This window comes from Neophocaena asiaeorientalis, unplaced genomic scaffold, assembly GCF_003031525.2.
Source record: "Neophocaena asiaeorientalis asiaeorientalis breed wild unplaced genomic scaffold, Neophocaena_asiaeorientalis_V1.1 scaffold78, whole genome shotgun sequence".
Taxonomy (NCBI): Eukaryota; Metazoa; Chordata; class Mammalia; order Artiodactyla; family Phocoenidae; genus Neophocaena; species Neophocaena asiaeorientalis.
The window spans coordinates 3,469,226-3,477,922 of record NW_020175018.1 but is presented as its reverse complement, the minus strand read 5'-3'; the positions used below and the strand labels follow the sequence as shown (position 1 = coordinate 3,477,922).

Here is an 8,697-nt window from a genome sequence, read left to right as displayed (position 1 = left end):
TCCCTCCCTCCCTTTCTTCCTCCTTTCATTATTTTCTGTGAACTCATGAGAGTCGATTGTTACCATCTCATCCCAGCTCTTTGTTCAGTTCTGTCATGCAGGTAGCTTGGAAATTGGCTGTGACGAGAGTATTTATACCCAACAAAATTGGTAAATGTTACAAATCATGGCTTATTTTCTTTGGAAAGCCAATCATTAAAACATTTGCCATCATAACAGTGGATGGGATGAGAACAAACTAATCAAGGACCAAGGCAAAGAAGAGTCTCAGTGATGGCTCAGAGAAGGGTTGAAAATGTTGCCGGAGGGTGGCATTATGCTCCCTTCCAGAATAAACTACCGTTACTCTGCAGCTCTCTGTAGACAGGAAGTGAACATTCAAGGACTACGTGCTCTGGTCCGATCAAATGCAGCACCACACAGTCCAAATGATCAGGCCTTGACCTTAAGAATGGGGAGAGTGACATGGGTAAAGGGGATCAACTCTATGGTGATGGGTGGGAACTAAATTTTTGGTGGTGAGCATGTTGTAGCGTGTACAGAAATAGAAATACAATGTACACATGAAATGTATAGTGTTACAAACCAGTTACCTTGGTAAAAGTAATTTTAGAAATGTCGTCATGGGTGAATCTTAGTGAAACAGCTTTATTAAATTTCTGCAAATGGGTGTTAAATTCTGTGTACAAAATCATTGACAGTATGGCCCCAACCACATGAGGCAGGTAGCTGCAGAATTAGTGACTGCAGAATTAGTGACTCATTTAGTCACTAATTCTTTCACCTATCCGTTTATTCATTCAAGCCTTTAGTGAACCACAGTAGAATTGGAATATCCTTTGGAATCCTACAGAACTGGGTTCAAATGCTTGCCGTTCCGTTTACCGACTTTGGCAGGTCATTTAACATATCCAAGCCTCATTTTTACATTTACAAAAAGAGGCAAATAATTCCCATTTTGCACAGTTGTTGTGAGAAGAAGATGAAAAATCACATTTAAAATGCACTTGGCACGGTACCTAATTTATGGTGGGCACTCAAAACGTAGTGTCTACTGCTATATTTTATAATCAGTGATTTAGTCCATAGTGTCTTCACTTCATTAATTTAATAAACATTTCAATTAATTTAATAACTATTTTATGAAATACCTTTAGTTCAGCAATGCACAACTGTGTTAGATTATGTGAGAAGAAAGTAAGATACAGCCTCTGGCCTCTAAGACCTGACCACCTCATGAAGAAACTTGCGGTAACCTGGATGTTTCCATCTGCTGGCTTTTCATTTAGTCCTTGTGTGACTTCTAAATGTGTGCAATGAAAAAAGTCATAGGCTCTCATCCTAGTGCCACCTTTGCCACAGATTTATCATTTGACCTTGGGTATGTCACGTATTGTGAACTTCATATTCCTTCTTTTCAACAAGGAGATCAGTGGAAACATAATTTTAATGCTAGAAAGGTCCCTAGCGATCATCTAGTCTGATGTATTGAGGGTCACGGAGGCTAAGCAAGTTGCCTGGTGTCACTCAGTCAGTCAGTGGCAAGATACAAATTACAACCCTGAATAATTCCTAAGATATCTTCCAGCTTAAAATTCATGTTTCTATGACCTTTTAAGCACTAATAACTTAGAACATAAGTATGATTGAAACAATTTGTAAATGGCATTCAAAGCAGATTGAATTTTCTTTTCAAATTGATACAGACGTCAGTCCTGTTTGCCATCGTATGCAGTTAATTTTCATGTCTTCAGCAGCCACTGTTCATTTGCAATTGGATATGAAATGAGAATACAATGTGTGTAGTTATGTCCTATGTATGTCTCATAATGTACTAAATGTTTCCAGTTGTTTATAGCTTGTTTCTGTTATTTGCTGATCCCTGTATTATTAACGTTTAAAGGGACACAAGGACTTCATGAAGTTGTAAAGACCAAGAATTCACAGAGAATAAGAATGTCTCTGCCTTGAAGGGGATTGTAGCATGGGGGGTTTCTGGGTAATGTAGTAGATAACACAGGGTTTACGTTGGGTGGTGCTTAGTGAGATGTGCAGTTAAATAAGTTGAGATCTATCCAAAGAGAGCCAACATTCTGGCAGACCAGAGAGGAGAAATTTGTATGTGAGAACATAAGTTTTATAAAGAGTTGACCTTTGCTCATCTTGTTTATTGCTGCGTATCAGGTACTGAAACAGTTCCTGCATCAATACATCTTTTCTTGAATGAATAAATGAGTGAGTGAATGAATGAGTGAATGAATGAATGCATGAGAAGCAAGTTTCAGTTGCTGAAAGGTCAAGAGTTGGTTAGTGGGTTGGGTGTAGGGTTCTGGTGTCAAGACCAGGAGTAGCCCTAAGGGTGCTGACAGTGACATTTTGGCTAAGTGTGTTTTTGCTGAAGATTTTTTATCTGGGACAATTAATTCTCTGCTGAAAGTCACCTTCTCCCTTGAGCTCAGTATCACTAGTCTTTCTTGAACTCAGAGTAAGCTCTGGTTAGGATCAGTCCATATCCAACTATGCTGTTACCCCGGTGGACCTCAACTGGGGAAATCAGTCCTTCATAAAGTGAGCCACCGATCCTCAGAATCCATAATGCTCTCCACCTCACCATTCCTTGGTCCCGAACTTTACTGGGAGATGTATTAAACAAAACTCATCTAAACTGACTGTAAATTAATGAACCCAATGCCTTATTTTTCAGACATACAAGATAATGTAAACAAGCTATCCAACATCATTTCCAACAAAAGACGTTCACACAACAACAGACCAAGATTTTTCTGCTTAAATTCCGTGAAATGAATGTTAATCATAAAAGCACATTTATCACATCAGACTGATCCATTTGATGCATTCATTATTTATTTATAGCAGATGAGACAGTGACCAAATATAGGTTATAGTTAAGAGAAGGATGGTAGAATTTGGGTGAGATATCGAGAGGTACATGAATACAGGAACAGCACCTACTGTTTATTATGTGCTTGTTGTGTACCAGGTATCATTCTGAGACTGATTTAGTAACTCTCTTGGTCTTCATGACAGCACATCTAGGTGGTTATTATTGCTTCCATTTTCCATACTAGAAGCTGTGTCTTAAAGTAACTGATTGACATTCTCAGGGTCATATACTTACTAAGTGTCTCAGCTGGGATTTGGACCCAGACTTAGTGAGGAGCCTACTGTATTGAGAGTGAGTGTGTGGGAGGGTCTGCTTAGCCCGGAAAAGAGAGAGACATTCTGGCAGTCACCCTATGGTAGGTGTTGGCTGAGAATTTTCAGAGGCAGGCATAAATCCTTTGGACAAAGAATTTGCAGAATAAGTTGACCTGGAAAAAAAAATAAAAGGACCCGTTTGGGTTGGGGGTGAGGGAAACATGCAGAACCAGAGAGGTGAAACTGGGACAGCACTTATGAGTTGTAGGGAAACCATTTTTTATCTCTGTTTGGGAGTCTGGCTTTATCTGGTTTAAATGTGTTGTAAAATGTTACGTTGTGGAAGAGGGTTGAGGTCCTTGGAAGAAAACAATGTGTGTCAAAGATGAGGTCATAAAATTTCAGAGAGCCCATGACAGCAAGCCACAGGACTGCCTGCTCAAGCGCTGGGAAGGACAGGAAGGTTAGAATGGGCTGCAAAAGAGACTTTGAAAACATTTTCTTATTGGGAACATGCCAGTCCCACTGGAAGTTCAAGGCAGCCTTTACTTCTGAACTTGAAAGAAAGAGGTTGTGAGAACCTCATATTGTAAAGTTGCCTGGAGGAAGATAACCCGAGATGCGTCTCTGGTAATTATCTCCAGGAGAATTGTACCAATGAGGAAGAGGGCTCTCAGCTTCTAAAACTAGATTTTATCATCCAGAAAATAATCTACGGTCATTTAAATTAGAGTCTGTGTTTAATTTTAGCCAACAAATGTATTACAAAAATATATTTGCCCCCCCCAAAAATGTTCTGTGTCCTACTATTAAAAAAAAAAAATTTCAGGAAGCTTCTAAATATATTTGTAATATCTTATGACCAATGGATTATAAATAAACAAAAGTATGGGCAAAAGTATAGATTGGAGATGGGAGTGTTATTAGGATACAAAAGCCATGTTGTGAAGTGTCCACGCTTGTCAAGGGTGAGGCATTTCCAGTAGCCAGTGTGATAGGTCTTTGCAGGTGTGTTCACTCTGCAGGCTGCAGTCTGCCCTCTACCCACCCCCACTTCGTATAAGCCACTTTCTTCATGCATCCTTGTCCTTCTTGTTTCAGTTGAAATGTCACTTCCTCAAGGACGTTTTTGCTGACCTTCTAGACTCAGTTATTCCTCCATGTTGTTTTTTTTTTTTTTTTTTGCGGTACGCGGGCCTCTCACTGCTGTGGCCTCTCCCGTTGCGGAGCACAGGGCTCCGGACGCACAGGCTCAGCGGCCATGGCTCACGGGCCCAGCCGCTCCACGGCATGTGGGATCTTCCTGGACCGGGGCACGAACCCGCGTCCCCTGCATCGGCAGGCGGACTCCCAACCACTGCGCCACCAGGGAAGCCCCGTCCTCCATGTTTTAAGCTCCATTTGTGCACTCTACTTTTTTCTTTATAGTAAATACAATGATAGTAATAATAATAATGCACATTATGTAGCACAAACTCTGTGTCAGCCCTCTTCTAAGCAAGTCACATGTATTATCTCATTTAATCCTCTCAATAACCCTGTGAGGTAGATAGAGTCATATTTTAACTAAACCAACACACAAACAGATGTATGTACCAATATCTTACACACTGTTAAGGAGAAAATGCTGCCACTAATAACCATAAGTTGCTAATAATTACCACATAAGTCCTCATTTTCAGGGATATTGAAATGTAGAAAGTTGTATGTCTTAGAATTAGTGGAATGCCCTGTTACTGTCACCATTTTACATGTGAGGAATCTAAATTTTGTAAGTGAATGGATTTTCCCAAAGTCACACGTCTAAGAAATGGTAGAGTTTAGACTGGAATTTCAGAAGTCTGGCTTCAGAGTTTATCCTCTTACCCGCTAGCCTATGCTACAATGTATAATTAATATACATTTATTTGTGTGGTTCTGTGTTCAATTCCTTGTTATCTAAGAGACTGTACGCCATAAAAAGACAAGGATTTTGTCTATATTATTCCCTGCTTTATCCCATTGTACTGATGTTTAATGATGAATAATGGAATGAGTGGATGAAAGAAGAAACACTGGATTTGGAGATGAATTCCATGGGCTTCTCCTAGATCTGCAGTTTTTACTCAAGATGTAACTTTTGACATGACACTCTGTCTCTGGGCCTCAGTTTCTCTATTTAATATAAGAGGAGCTTACATTAGATTTCTCTAAGTGCTCTCCAGCTCTGAAATTCTGTGTACTGAAAATCTGCGCTGAAAGCCAATGCTGTGTCCAACTCTGGCTCTGGAGGATGTAGAAATAGGATCACTCGTGCTTCCTGATTTCTTGAAGGAATGTACGAACAGGAAACTGGGACCACCACACATTTCAACTCTTAATAAACATCTTGTAATGGTCAAGAACTTGAGCTCTGGGTTCCAGTACACTGGGATTCAAATTCCAGCCCCTTCATTTTGGACCTGCACAACTTTGGACACGTTCCCAACCCTTTCTTAACCTCTGTTTTTCTCAGTGGTAAATGGTGGTAGATGATACCAACATAACAACCCTCAGAGAATGATTATGTGGATTGAACTAGGTAAAGCATATTAAACACTTAGCATAATGCCTGGTACACAACACTTAACAGATGTTAGCTATTATTAGAGCTGTGCTCAAAACGTGGATTGAATAAAATGAGTATTGTAGGACTGTTTAAAAAAAAGGCAGTTTACTATGAGCCTGAGCAGTCAGGGAAGGCTTCTTGTAGGGGGAGAGACCAGAGTTGGACCATGAAGCAAAAGCGTGATTGTGATAGACCTACACTGTCCAATATAGTAGTAAATAGCCATATGTGGCTAAATTAAAATGTGAATTAAGCCACAGTCCCCGTGTTCCAAGTACTCAATAGCCACACATGGTAAGTGGCTGTGTATTGAAGAGCATTTCTATGATGGCAGCAAGTTCAATTAGACAGCTGTGACAGAGAGTGAAGAGTGAAATTATGTTTCATATATATTTTATTTCATTTAAAATATTTATGAGTGACAGTGCTGTGCTGAGTAATGTTTTAGGAACCAAGATTTAACAGTGAGCAAAACCAGACACATTGCTTGGCCGGGTAGAGCCTGGTCTAGTGCGGGGGTCAGCAAACTACAGCCCACCAGCCAACTGCTGTTTTTCATAAAGTTTTATTGAAACACAGCCATATTCACTAGTTAACATATTGCCTATGACTATTTGTAGCTACAACAGCAGAGTTCAGTAGTCATAACTCTGTGGCTTGCGAAACCTAATATATTTGCCATCTGGCCCTTTAAAGAAAAAAAAAAAAAGCCAACCCCTGGTCTAGTAGACTGATTTCATGCTTTGGCATCTGAGTTAAAGAACTGGGTTTGGTATTTATTCTTTCATTCGTGGATTTGTTCACTTAACATTCATCGGTATTTATCAAGCATCTAATTTAAGCAGGATGTCAGGCAGTGACAGAATGAAAAGAACAGATAAAAATTGCCGCCATGATGGAGCTCATGCTCTGGTAGGGGCGCAGGACAGACAGGTGATTAGAATACAGGTAGTAATCAGTACAGTGTATCCTATGTTAGAAGTGGATGTGTTATTGAAAACAAAACTACAGGAAGTGGGGCTGTGAATGTGGAAAAGAGGGATGGTTGCACATTTTAGTAGCCTCTTCAAGGTAGGCACTGTTGGGGAGGTGAGGGAGAAACACGCTTTGTGGATATCGGGCGAGAGCAGAGTCCAGGCAGAGGAGATAGCCAGTACAAAGGCTCTGGGAGCGGACTCTGCCTCACACATCTGAGGAAGATCATGGGAGAGAATGTGGCTGGGCTTCGCTGGACACTAGGAGGATATTAGGAGATGGGGTCAGAGAGGGAACAGAGGGCCAGAACCTCAGTAGAACTTTTTTTTTTTTTTTTTTGCGGTACGCAGGCCTCTCACTGTTGTGGCCTCTCCTGTTGCGGAGCACAGGCTCCGGACATGCAGGCTCAGTGGCCATGGCTCACGGGCCCAGCCTCTCCGCGGCATGTGGGATCCTCCCGGACCGGGGCACGAACCCGTGTCCCCTGCATCGGCGGGCGGACTCTCAACCACCGCGCCACCAGGGAAGCCCTCTCTGTAGAACTTTTTAAGAATAATGGCTTTCAACCTGAATGCAAGGGGGAGCCACAGAACATTCTGAGTAGAGGACTGATGTTATCTAACATATTTTAAGAGAATTACTCTGGGCACTCTGTTGAGAAAAAATCTATAGGGATAGAGACAAGAGTGGTAGCAGAGAAGCTACTTGGAAGACTGATGGAATAACCCAGACCACAGATGCTGATGGCTTGGGCCAGGGTGGTAGCAGTGGAGGTGGAAAGAAGTGGTCAGAATCTAGATATTGTATTTCATTCACTGCAGTCATTTAGTGAATGCCAATTATATGCCAGGCATCATGCCCAGTACTGGGGATAGTGAGAAAAAGAAGCTGCCATCTCTGTCCCTTTGAAGCTTTCTGTCTAATGAATTGGTTTCAGTGTTTGACGTCAGAGATGAAGGACCCAATTTTTAGGTCCCCCACGTGTGTATGAGCTCCAGGACCAGTTTTCACACCGTCTTTAAAGAAAAGACCCAGGAGGGGATGACTCTGTCTTGGTCTGCTTGGGCTGTCATGACAAAATATCACAGACTGGGTGGCTTGAGCAACAGAAACTTATTTTTCACAGTTCTAGACACTGGGAGGCCTAACACTGAGGTACACTGAATTAGTTCCTGGTGAGGGTCCTCTTCCTGGATTGCAGATGGCCAATGTCTCGACTTGTCACTGTGTCCTTACCTGGCCTTTCCTTGGTGTGTGCATACAGAGAGAAAGCAAGATCTCTCTTTCCTCCGCTTCTATGAGACCACTAACCCCATCACAAGGGTCTCACTCTCATGACCTCATCTAACCCTCATTGCTTCCCAAAGGCCCCATTTCCAAATACCATCACATTGGGGATTAGGGATCTGACATAGAAATTTGCGGGAGACGCAAACATTCAGTCTGTGACAGACACCAATCACCTCGGATAAGAGAAGAAGGAACACGGTGAAACAAATACGTGCTGCAAGTGAGGGGGCTGGACAGAGCTTTCTCGGGCACTCTGCCCCACAGGGCTGGGATGAGAGGAGGTGAGCAGGGAGCCTCAGCGCAGAACCTAAGGTGTCATTCTCAGGTGGCAACTTTGAACTTGCGCAACCCTGAGTGCCCCTTTGGCGGGAGGGAAAGTATTAACTCATGACAGTGGCCTCTCCAAACCTTCTCCTGAGAAGCCTTTATAAAGACTGCTGCAGGGGCAAGTTTGGAGGCGGGAGTCCAGAACAAAGAGAGGCAGAGCTGGAGGAACCGTGCCAATCATCTAATCCACCCCCTCCTTCTACAGCTGCTGAGGGTGGGTCATCACCCTTGACCTCGGGTCGGTGCCTCGCCAGAGTTAAGTCAGGGGCCGAGCAGAGGTCTCCTGACTACCCTGCTAATGCTTGATCTCCCTACCTCTTGAGAACATTTTAAGCAGTCAAAATATTTCATCCTTGGGA

At 42.4% G+C, this 8,697-nt stretch overlaps 1 protein-coding gene across 1 annotated transcript in view; it reads left to right on the top strand.

Moving 5' to 3' along the window:
- ASTN2 (astrotactin 2) overlaps positions 1–8,697 on the top strand; it is a 614,159-nt gene that overhangs the window by 130,027 nt on the left and 475,435 nt on the right. The gene's annotated exons all lie outside the window — the stretch shown is intronic.